Raw genomic sequence first — 11,773 nt, 5'->3', positions numbered from 1 at the left:
TGTATTGTTACAGAGATCCACTGATATATCGGTATTCTAGCTTAGTAAAGACATAGAAACAGCAGTCTACTTGTAAATAGTGATTGTTGCATAAGGTAGGATGCTAGATCTTGGGAAATACAAAACATGAAATGAATAACACTTGCTTAAAGGCAATCAATATCCTTTTCTATGACTTCACACAAAAATTCAGTATCATCCCTCTTGGTTGTTAGAGTCAACCAGGTTCATGTGGGTGGTGTCACTTAGGGGCCTCTCATCCCACTTAGAGTTAGATGGTCATGAGGTCAGAGTCATCTGGAGGCTTTTTCACTCATGTGTGGTGCCTAAGTGGGACATTAGGATGTCTGCTTGGGCATGTCTTTTTTGCTCTCATGCCTTCTCTCCATGCAGCCTTTCCACATGGGTTCCTTCATGGTATGGCAGCCTCAGTCATTAAATTTCTCACCATGGCAACTGGCTTCCCCTAAGCAAGTGTACCAAGAGCTTAAAATCATCTTAAGAGGTAAAATAAAACAATAATGATACTTCAAAGATTTATTTATTTGAGAGAGAGAGATAGAGAGCATGAGCGGGGGGAGAGGGAGGCAAAAAGAGAGGGCGAGAGAGAATCCTCAAGCAGACTCCTTGCTGTGTGTGGACCCCAACATGGGGCTTGATCCCACGACCCTGCAATCATGACGTGAGCTGAAAGCAAGAATCAGATGATTAACTGACTGAGCCACCCAATTGCCCTGACAATAGTACTATTTTAATTATCACCTGTTTCTATGCCAGATATTGTGAATATGTTTTATTTTATTCTCCTAATAACCTTGCAAAGTGAGTACCACTACTTCTGGTTTAAAGATGAGGCAACCAAGATTCAGAATTGTTGTATAATCCACATTGCTGTAAAGTAGGCAGTCCAGGTTGTCCGATCCAGTTGTGTTGGCCAATTTAAGTTTAAGCTCTTGTCTTGCTAGAACCCATATCCTTTCTCCTATGCTGAGCCACCGCTCATAAAACCATGAAAAATTAAATGGCACTACAAGAGATAAATAACAGTTCAATACACAATACACATGAATCCAGTATGATTAATTGCCAAACTAAAATACAGGTAACAAGTACTCTAGGAGTACAACAGAGAGAAAATTCCCTAAGAACTAGTATTTCTGAGGAGCTTTCTTAGAATAAGTGATCTAAGTGCCACAAAGTTTTGTTCATAAACTGAAGATAATTCAACAAGGTATACATTTTTTTTGTTTATCAGACATTTTTGCTTACCTCCAAATCCTGTGGATATATTTTTCCCTTATGTAGATATTAAAATTCCAGATCTGTAAAAGGCAGAACAGATACCATTTTCTTCAAGTGGCTTAGATAATAACTCTTGGTAATCTAGATAGTTTTGCTGATTTCCTTTTTACTGTATTAGATTATATGACCATTATTATTTAAGCCTAAAAGGGAGTCCAATCCGCTGATTAAAGCAGGAAGAAAGGGTTATTTCATTAGAGGAGGCAGTTGTACTTTCTTTTATGGGGAGAATGATCCCATGTTAAATTGGAGTAATATTTTTCTCTGCTCATTACGGGGCGGGGGGGGGAGGACAGAGAGAGAGAGAGAGATTAAGAAAGGTCTTATACAACCCTAAAATGCACTTCAAAGTCTGCTTTATGCCTGTTAGATGTGTTAGAAGCAAGTTTAGAGCTTCAGCTTGTGTTGACTCTGGTTTCCTACTGCACACCCTCCACCCTGCTAACCCCCCCACTCCCTGCTTCCCACCCCTGCCCTAGTGAGGGCTCCAATGAGGATCTGTTCCAACAAATACAGATTCCAAAAAAAAAGGGGGGGGGTGGAAATGACACATGCTTATAGGAGACCTGCAGCCAATTCATCTTCATGCTGATTAAATTGCCCAAATCAAGTCAAGTGGGCCCATGACAAATTAGGCAGTAGAGCCCCTTGATGGGTTTGCAAGCTAGTTTCGCAGAATTCAGTTTTGCCAGAGAAAGCAAAGAGGAATAAATTTGCCCAGGGCATGTCTACATACAAGTGTTGTCCAGAATTTTTTTTTTTCCCATGACACTTTCTATTCCTGGACTTCCACATTTTTAAGACTTCTGTGGCACCATCCAGAATCTTTTGGTTTGGTAAAAAGTGTAATGCAACGATCCCAACAGGCAACTAGATAGAGTCTATGCTACCGGAGGCAGAAATGTAGGCAAGACAACCAGATGCCTCCAGGCATCTCAGGTAGTGGTTGCCCACATTGTATTTGCTTTGCAAGTCAGCGTCTCTTGAATGCCTGCCTGCTTGCACACTTCAAACTCAAACGAGATCAAACTCTTGCAGTTGGCTTAATACCCAAGTCATGCTCTGTGACTTGTCTATGTCCTTTGCACTCGTTCTTCACTTGCCTGCTTAGCTTCAAGTATCAGCTCAGATGTTTTGCTCTCCAGGAAACTTTCCGAAGCCCCATTCCATACCATGCACACTTCTATCATGTCCCTGAACGAGTCTGTCAGAGGCATCCATGTATTACATCTGGCTTCATCAGCACACTGAGAATAAAGATCACTCCTTTTTCATCCTTGCATTTCAGTGCTCAGCTCCATGCCTGACTCGTAGTTTGAGCTCAGTAGTAGCAAGGAATAATGCAAACTGGCAATTTTAAAAAGTAGAAATTCAAATGACATATGATAACACAGAAACCTGTTCAATCACATATAGAAGAAACTGTTTTGGTTGTCTTCATTCCTGTCCTCAAAACTCCCCTAAGAGTTTTCTCCCAGTAGTGTTTGAATTACGTACAGTTAACTGGACCAGTGACGGATGGGCATTTTTCTTAAGCCAGACCAATCAAGGTCCTTTACCTAAAACTTTTGTGTAGGATACTAGGCAGTGTTTACCTAATGCTTTCAAAATAGACATACCAACAATTCTACAACTAAGATTTTTCTTCTTAGTAATCGGTGTTATACATAAAAATATATTTAAATATATTTAAATTAAGGTACCTTGACACATTAGAATCCTATGGAGCCTTTAAAATTTATGGTTTGGAATAGGGGCCAAAAATCCAATGCCAGTAGCATCAGGCAGGAAATATATATGAGTGAAATGATTTAAGTGCAAATATATATGTATTTAGCATGTGAACTGTGGGGACCAGAGTTATCTAAGATGTTTGCGTCCTCTCTCAAAAGTAAATGGCTATTCAGTTCTAGCCAATTTTGTTTCCCAAGGATGTATACTGAATATAGCTTGATCTTTTGATTTTCCAAGAGATTAAAATTAAGTTAATTGTGAAAATCCTTTTTTTTGAAAATTTTTTACTTGCTAGCTGAATTAAAAAATAAAATATATGTGCAAGCAAATCCAAATGGTGTTGGTATACTAAATTCATCCAAGAGGTCAACAGTTTGTAATTTCTGTTTAGAAAAATACTCAATTCTACAGTTGCGTGTCCAGTGTACTTACTATCTGTTCCTAAGTTTGAGAAAGCTATTAAAAAATAGTATCAAGAGAGCTTTCTCCTAAGTCAGGAAAAGAGAAAGATGTCTGCTTACTATGTAATTATTCTGGAAATCCCAGCCAAAACAACATTAAAAAACCAAAGCAATAAATAAGTAAAAACATAAATAAGTAAAAGAACAATATATATTGAAAAGCCAGTATTCTTCCTTTTTACAGATGTTATAAACTAGTGATTCAATTTCTAAGGGTTATACTTAAAGATAAAGAAAGATATATATTTAAGGAAGTTAATCTAGATATACTAAATTAGAAAAAATGGAAATAATCTAAGTGCATAATAGTGATGCTTAGGTTAAATAATATGCATTCCTACAATGAGATATTCTACAGTAAAAAAAACTATATAGATGTGTATGCATATGTTTAACAAGAATAATTATAACATTTTAAAGTGAAAATTATTTTATAAATATTATACATCTACATCTAGCTTTCAAATTGCTTATTTCCAGTGATGGGATTAGAATCTTCTTTTTTTTTTTTCTGATTTAGTTTTTACAATGACATGTACTCCCTATATCATTAGGCAATGATACTTTACATTTTAAGTTGCAAGTTTTACTACTTTAATGGTAATAAAAAGATTTAACAAAGTAGATTTAATTTTAGTAAGGAGCCAGTTTCCCACCTATTTAGTAAACCGTGATAAATCACTAAGTAATTTTTTGAAGGACAAGATGCTCAAGAGTGTCAGATAACTCAGAGAAGTCAGGAAAGACAAATACTGAGGAGTGTTTGTAGGATTTGGTAATTAGTAGGTCAATCATTGTGACCTTTACAACTCCACATTAAAAGCGGGGAAAGTTTGTTCCTAAAATCAAAGAGATGTCATTTTTCCCTTGTCTAAATCAATTTGTTCAGTTTTAATGCTTCTTGATACTGTGAAGGGTGTTGAGAACTGTTTTTGTCTCTTAAATTAAATATAAGCATATAATTAAATTTTCAGAGAACTTACTTTGCCAAGTCAATTTATAGGAGACACTGATTATTGTCCACAAATGAATAATACTTAATGATCAAAAAGCATGCTAAGATTAAATATTTAAATGCTCATTAATCCGTTGTTTCATTTATCCATTCAACAAATATTAAATGGTTGGTAGGTGCCAGGCATTGTTTTAGGTATTCTGGGATTACAGCTAAGAACAAAACAAATAGCATGTACTTCTGGAGCTTTTATGCTAGTAAGGAACAGATAGAAAAAAAAAAAAAGTAAAACATGTAGTCAGGCTACTGGTGATCATGCTATCAGGAAAAACAAATCAAGAAGGAAGGAGCAGGTTGTTTGGAGTGGGGGCAGAAGTAGAGCCATCCAACATGCCATACCGAAAAGGATCTTGGAGCACAGGCCAAGTAGAGGTGAGGGCAGACCTTATGAAGTTTCCAGTTTCCCTCTTGTTGCCATAGAAGGTCATAGGAGGGTCTTAAGCAGAAGAGTGGTTGGCACTTCTGACCTAGGTTGAAAAAGGGTTCAGTCTCAATGCCATATTGAGAATAGCCAGTGGAACATGCAGAATATTCCTCATTGCCTCTCTGGATCCATTCTTGGGCCTTCCCTACCCCTAAATCCCTGGAGCTGCCTTGCCCTCCAACATCCAAATGGGTTTGTGCAAAGACAGGTATTTGTAGGACATCTGTGGGAGAATGAGAGAGAGGTTTGGATACTCATCTCTTCTGCCCTGATGGATCATGGTTTTGGTACTGTCTCTGTCTTCACTCATGTCATTTAAAAATTTAAGTAATAGGCTTTAAAGACTGAATGTTCCATGTTTGATTATGTTATGGTCTAATTCCCCTTGGTATTATTTGTAATCAAGTTTTTAAATGTGCCTTTTAAAAGCCGTCCCTCAGTTCATTTCTTCTTTTATAGAGCTGCATGCCAGTGGCGATGCACCAGGTTTGTTTTCTACTGAACTTTCCCTGGGTAGATATCTTGTTGATCACATGCTGGATGGTAGCAGGGGAAAGCCAGTGTTCTGCCCTTGCCATTTTGGGAGGTCTGCACGGCAGTGCACCGTGGCACTCTGCCCATGTTTTTACCCATAAGAAAAATACACGCGAATAATAAGAAACAGCTGCTTCTTTCCTACACTGCCCCCACTGCAGTATTTAGCCTATAACTCCTGCTCCATGGACCTTATGTTCCACTCTACAACTTGGGAGAAGACTGCTGGTGGGTCAAATTGAGTATGTTCATTTCCCTTTTTACTATAGAGAAGAAAACACAGTATTTTCCCTATTTAGCCAAGTATCTCTGTGGCTTATATTTACTGGTGGCCTTTAAGTAAGACCAGTTCCAGAGTTAACCTTTCTTCTCCCCATCTGGGCTCAGTTATCATTCAGGTTCATTTTTTTTTTTTTTTTTCAAATTGGTTTTCTCATTCTTGGTCTGCGGCTGACTTCCCTCTGGGAGGTTGGCAATACCGCCCAGTAACTGGAGTGAGTGCCTGATTAAAGATTGTAGCTAATGACATTTGGGATGGACACAATGTTGTTATGCTTTCATGTCTCTCTTTTTTTCTTCTAATAGTTTCTTATTAGTTAAAACCTTAAGTAATGCATGTGAGTTTCTTGGAAATGTTAAAACATTTCTTTTTATCTGCTATACTTTAATGCCAGATTGTGTGTAGGCCAGTGACCTAGAAAAGCCATTTCCTGATATATGGTGTGTAATTTAGCCAAACTGGTTTGATTACATTACCGGGTATGATTTAGGCCCATGGAAGAGTCAACCAGCAATTTGATTGAAGCCACACTCTGCCTTGTCATCCAAAGATCTGAACAGAAGCCTTAATTAGGCTGGTTGATTAAGCAAAAATCCAATTTTAGTTGGTTACCTGGAGAACAGTACCACAAGAATCAATATGGACTTGAGCATTACTTTTTTAAAAAGAGTAACAATGGGAGAGGAATACTTTCTTTCCTATTTTTTCTATTAGTTTTGTAATGATACAGCATCCATTTTTGATCAAATGATGGAGAGTGTCATTGAATCATTTTTTGAGTCTGAAGGAATCTGAATTCGAGTCATGTTCTATTTCCTCTTAACTAGGAGGCACCCCCTTGAAAAATGGATCTACTTTTTACTCTTAGAGGTCCTTGGGGCATTGAACCAATATTGGAAGATGACTTTCACAGATTCAAAAGGGGACCAGAATAAAAAAAGTCAGAGTTCCTTTTAGTGATACCTTTGAGAGAGTAATCTTTTCTGCTAACAATTTACTTGCCAAAGAGTCAAAATGATATAGATTATGAAAATGTCCCTTAGTGAAATAAAATAATTTGAGAAATCCTATTCATTTCACTATCAGAAGACATGGAATAGGCAGCATTTTAAAGCAGTTATTCTCCTGTTTATAACTTCTTTCTTCTCTCACTGTTTCAGTTTTGTCTCCTTGAGCTCTTCAGGAATGACATCTGCCAGCTTGGCACAGACAACTATTTTTGGATTTCCCTGTTCAGATCTTCATTGCTGAAGTGTGATCTTTTTGTTGGATATTTATTAAGAAAATAAAAATCTTAAAAAAAAAAAAAAAGAATGCCAGGGTGGCTCAGTGGTTGAGCGTCTGCTCAGGACAAGATCCTGGGGTCCTGGGATTGAGTCCTGCATTGGGCTCCCCGCAGGGTGCCTGCTTCTCCCTCTGCCTATGTCTCTGCCTCTCTCTGTGTGTGTGTCTCATGAATAAATAAATAGAATTTAAGAAAAGAAAATAGCCAGATTATTTTTCATGTGACATGGAGAAATTATGCTATTATCTTTTAGTCAGGCTTAGTCCTGAAGGCTTAATTCTAACTAAAATCTTTATTTTTGATAAAAGAAGGAACTTTTCTACTTGCAAGGACTTTTTTGAGATGCCTTACTTGAGCTTTTCTGTTTGATTTGTTTTGGTTTTTGATAGGAAGAGAGAGAAAAGTGGAGAAATACAATAGTCTTTGTGTTAACATTTTGCTGACGATGTCCACATTTCAGTAGATAAGCACCAGAATACTCTAAGAAAATATCTGATTTGTTCTCTCACAGAGAGAAAAAAAGGAAATATCAGATGTGTTAGGATATATTCTATAAACCTTTATGGGTATTATGTTTATTTAATGCCATATTATTAAATTAATGGGACGTATGAAGATTTACTGTGCTTGGTTTTAGACCTGTGTTATAGTCCTACTTTTGTTACTCATAATCTAGGCTAATCGCCTGACCTCTCTGCAGCTAAAATGACAGCAGAAAAGATGAGCTATTCTCCCAAAGAGAATGAAAATTTATCCTAGTTCATTCTGAATTTCAATCTGATTGAATCTACCACCTCCCACCTTACTTCCTTGGGGAACCACACTGAATGGTATTCCATACAAAAAAATGTCTGCACCAAGCGATTTAGGAAATGCTGGAATAGATAGTAACTCTACTTAGCTTTAACATTTATGGTTCCATGTTTTTATGTAATAGCTAAAGTAAAAATTTTCCTGTTGTTTCAGTCTAGGCATCTCTACTTTTATAGAATTTCTTTAAATGGATATAGGAAAACAAATGGACTTTTGGCTAACCAAGATGAGAAGAGTAGATATCTTTCCATTTATCCACCTGCGTTTCCTGTAAAGATGTTAAATAATATTACTACCAATTAGAGAATTACTTTGGAATCAGAGACAAATTAAGGTTTAATTATTACCTTGTTTGACCAACCATTGGCCAGTTTCCTTATGGAAGAAGAGAACAAGTTTTAACTTATTTTAAAACTCTCTTTGAGTGTTACTCTAGAATGTTTTACATATTTAACTAAGCCCAAACTACCAAAAATTTTCAGGGCTTCCTGGGTTTCTCTCTGAGCATTTGTTTACTCTGGGAAGATAAATCTTATGTGATGGCTTTTCTTTTTAATCCATGTTAAAGTCATCATGATAAGTGGGCCATTGTAAAAACTCTTTTTTTTTAATTTTTTTTTATTTTTTAAGGAGATGATGTGACTGTTCTAATAAGGTGAGTGGGTGGAGGAAGGAGCTTAGTAATACTGACCATAATTCAGTTAGGTTTGTAATCAAGACTAAATGGAGATCAAAAAGGAGGAAATGGGGATTTAGTATTCACACAAAGAAAATGTTTCAAAAACATGGGATAACTGGATGAAATTGAATAGGCTACAGAGAAGGGGTAAGGAAATGGCAGGAGTGGACACAGATGGAAGAGAAAAGAATTCTGAGAAATAAATGACTGGCTTTCTGTTTGAGGGATGTACTTGCTATCTAGTTTTAAGTGGAATTTTAGAAAAACTCAAGTATCAATGTGTGTAGAAGCACCCAAGAAGTTTAGTAAGAGATTAAATCTGTTAAAAAGAAAGCTAAGAACTTGTGAAAGCTACTTTTTCCCTCTCCTGGTGTCCCTATCCCCAAATACTGAGCAATTCCAAATTCAATTTGGAATAATTGTCTCTCATTTTCTCTAAATGAATAATTAGACATCCTATTAGTCAACCATGCATCTGAGTTTTCTGAATATAATGCTTGGAACTATTAATTCAACTTCATAGATAAAATAGTTATATACACATGACAGTGCTTTATCTTGATTTTTAGATTTTCCTTTTTTACCTAACATTTCAAACAGTCCTTAAAGTTATATAATGAAAAGGAATCTCCCTACAACATAGTACTTTGGTTGCCCATTTTATTTGACCAACAGAAATGGAAAGACTTTTACATTGAGCACTTATGTACTAACGACATAGTCTGCTATTAACTTTTTACTTTTGTAAACACAAATGTATCCACCTCTGCACCTTTTCATCTAACTTATTTTGGATGCATTTCAAAGTAAATTGCACATTTATTTCCTCCTAAATATTCTAGCATTCTTAGATTTTGATATTTATTATATCAGACTTCACTAGTTTTTTCCGATACATAATTTAAATACAATGAAATACAATATGTTTGCTGAGTTTTTACAAATGCATGTGCATACATAATCCAAATCCATTTCCAGACACAGAATGTTATCATCAGCCAAAAAGCTTCCTCATGGCACTTTCTAGTCAATCTTCACTCCCACCTTCTTAGAGGCAACCACTGACATTCTTTCTGCCATTCTAAGTTTGTCATTCTATAATTTCCATGTAAATGGAATCAAACAGAATGTTGTCTTTTATGTATAGCTTTTTTTCTCTATTAGCAGGATGTATTTTAGTTTAATCTATATTTTTTTTTACTAACTTCTCAGAAAGCTGAACATGCCACAGTTTGTTCATCTGTTTTTGTTTGGTAGACACAAGGCTTTTTCTGTTTTTTGGCCATTATCAATAAAGCTTCTATATTTTAATTTTTTGATGAACTTATGTTTTCATTTCCTTTAGATATATACCTAAGAATGGAATTGCTGGGTCGTTGAGTACATATATTTTTAGTTTTAAGTGGAACTGACATACCTTTTCCAGAATAGTTGTACTGTTTCCAAATACCTGCAAAGGATATATGAGAAGTCCAGATGACAATACCTGGTGGTGGTAGGTCTTCTAATTTTAATCACCCTGGTAAGTGTGTAGTGGTTATTTTTATTTTAACTGACTTATTCCTAGTAACTAACAATGTTGAGCAGTTTTTCACGGGCTCAGCCATTTTTTGGTTGTCTGTCTATTTTTGAGCTGAAAGAATTATTTACTGATACTATATATTAGTAATTTGTCAGATATTTTCTCCTAATTTGTGGCTCACCTATTTATTTCCTAACAATATGTGTTAATAAGTAGTCATTTTAAAATATAAAGTCAAATTTAGGGGTACCTGGGTGGCTCAGTTGGTTAAGCAACTGCCATTGGCTCAAGTCATGATCCCAGGGTTTTGGGACTGAGTGCTATATCTTGCTCCCTGCTCAGCAGAATGTTTGCTTCTCCCTCTGCCCCTCATCCTGCTTGTGCTCTCTCTCTCTTGCTCTCTCTCTCTCTCAAATAAATAAATAAAATCTTTTTTTTTTAAGTCAAATTTAGTTTTTATTTTTTTAAATAAGCTCCATGCCCAGCATGGAGACTAGTGCAGGGCTTGAATTCATGGTCCTGAGATCAAGACCTGAGCTGAGATGAAGAGTTGAATGCTTAACTGACTGAGTCACCGAGGCATCCCTGTATATGTGTATTTTTAATGGTTATTGTTTCCTGTGGCCTAAGAAACTTGTAGACCACACCCCAGGTCACAAGATAAGTTATGTTTCTTTCTAAAAGCTTTATAGTTTTAGTTCTGTTTGGACTTAGGATCCATCTTGAATTTATTTTTTTGTATGGGGACATAGGGCTCCCTGTTATATTTAACTTGTTCACACAGATTTAGGCTCAGAATTGATGATCTTGAACTATGTTCTGTGCTAAAAAAAAACAAAAAAACAAAACAAAACAAAAAAACAAAAAACCTCATTTTCTCTTTCTTCTTTAGTAACATAGTGTATTTTTTTTCCAACAGTCATTTTCTTTCAGTTTATAGGTTGCAATCTCCTGTGACTTGGAGATCAGATGGTCATGACTGGGATAATTATTTATTCATCCCACAAACATTTATGGAGTACCTACTCTGTAGTATATTATGACAAATGCTATAAATAAGAAAAGGAAAAAGACTTTGCTTATTCTTGCAAGAGAAAACATATAGGTAGATAGGAAATTGTGATAAGATTGAGCAAAGATAAAGATATGCAAAGAACTGCGATGGCACAATAAGCAACACCTAATACAGAGTTTTATTTTTTTATTTTTTAAATATTTATTTTTATTTATTTATGATAGACATAGAGAGAGAGAGAGAGAGAGAGAGAGAGAGGCAGAGACACAGGCAGAGGAAGAAGCAGGCTCCATGCTGGGAGCCCGATGTGGGACTCAATCCCGGGACTCCAGGATCGCACCCTGGGCCAAAGGCAGGTGTGAAACCACTGAGCCACCCAGAGATCCCCAGAAAGAGTTTTAGAATCAAGAAGTTTCCTTTAACGGGTGATTTCAGAGCTTTGGCAAGAAAGATATCATTTAATTGTGCAATGAGAGGTTAGCAAGACTCCTGACCTCAACACCTTATTGCTGAATATATGTAAGATAAAGGCACATAACTATGAGACAAAGCATCTAGAACTATAAAAGATATAGCACTTAAAGTATCTGAGACTTCAGAATGGAGAAGGAAAGTATATGGTATCTGTGAAGAATTTTATTGGGGAAGTAGAATTTGAGCTGGGTCATGAGGTTGTTTTGGAGATTAAATGAATAAATACAGTGTTCAG

General features: G+C 36.2%; 1 long non-coding RNA gene across 1 annotated transcript; it reads right to left on the bottom strand.

Annotated features, from left to right (window-relative positions):
- Nucleotides 1-2,411: 2,411 nt before the first annotated feature.
- On the bottom strand, nt 2,412-9,596 carry LOC112651954 (uncharacterized). The gene is made up of 4 exons (XR_003131178.3): nt 9,485-9,596; nt 6,227-6,362; nt 4,852-4,979; nt 2,412-2,649 (listed from the first exon to the last, which is right to left on the bottom strand). It is a non-coding gene; the product is annotated as an uncharacterized LOC112651954 (long non-coding RNA).
- Between the last annotated feature and the right edge of the window lie 2,177 nt (nt 9,597-11,773).

This window comes from Canis lupus, chromosome 4 (assembly GCF_003254725.2).
Source record: "Canis lupus dingo isolate Sandy chromosome 4, ASM325472v2, whole genome shotgun sequence".
NCBI classification, from domain to species: Eukaryota; Metazoa; Chordata; class Mammalia; order Carnivora; family Canidae; genus Canis; species Canis lupus.
The sequence above is the reverse complement of the archived record's forward strand: the minus strand, read 5'-3'. Positions and strand labels throughout refer to the sequence as shown.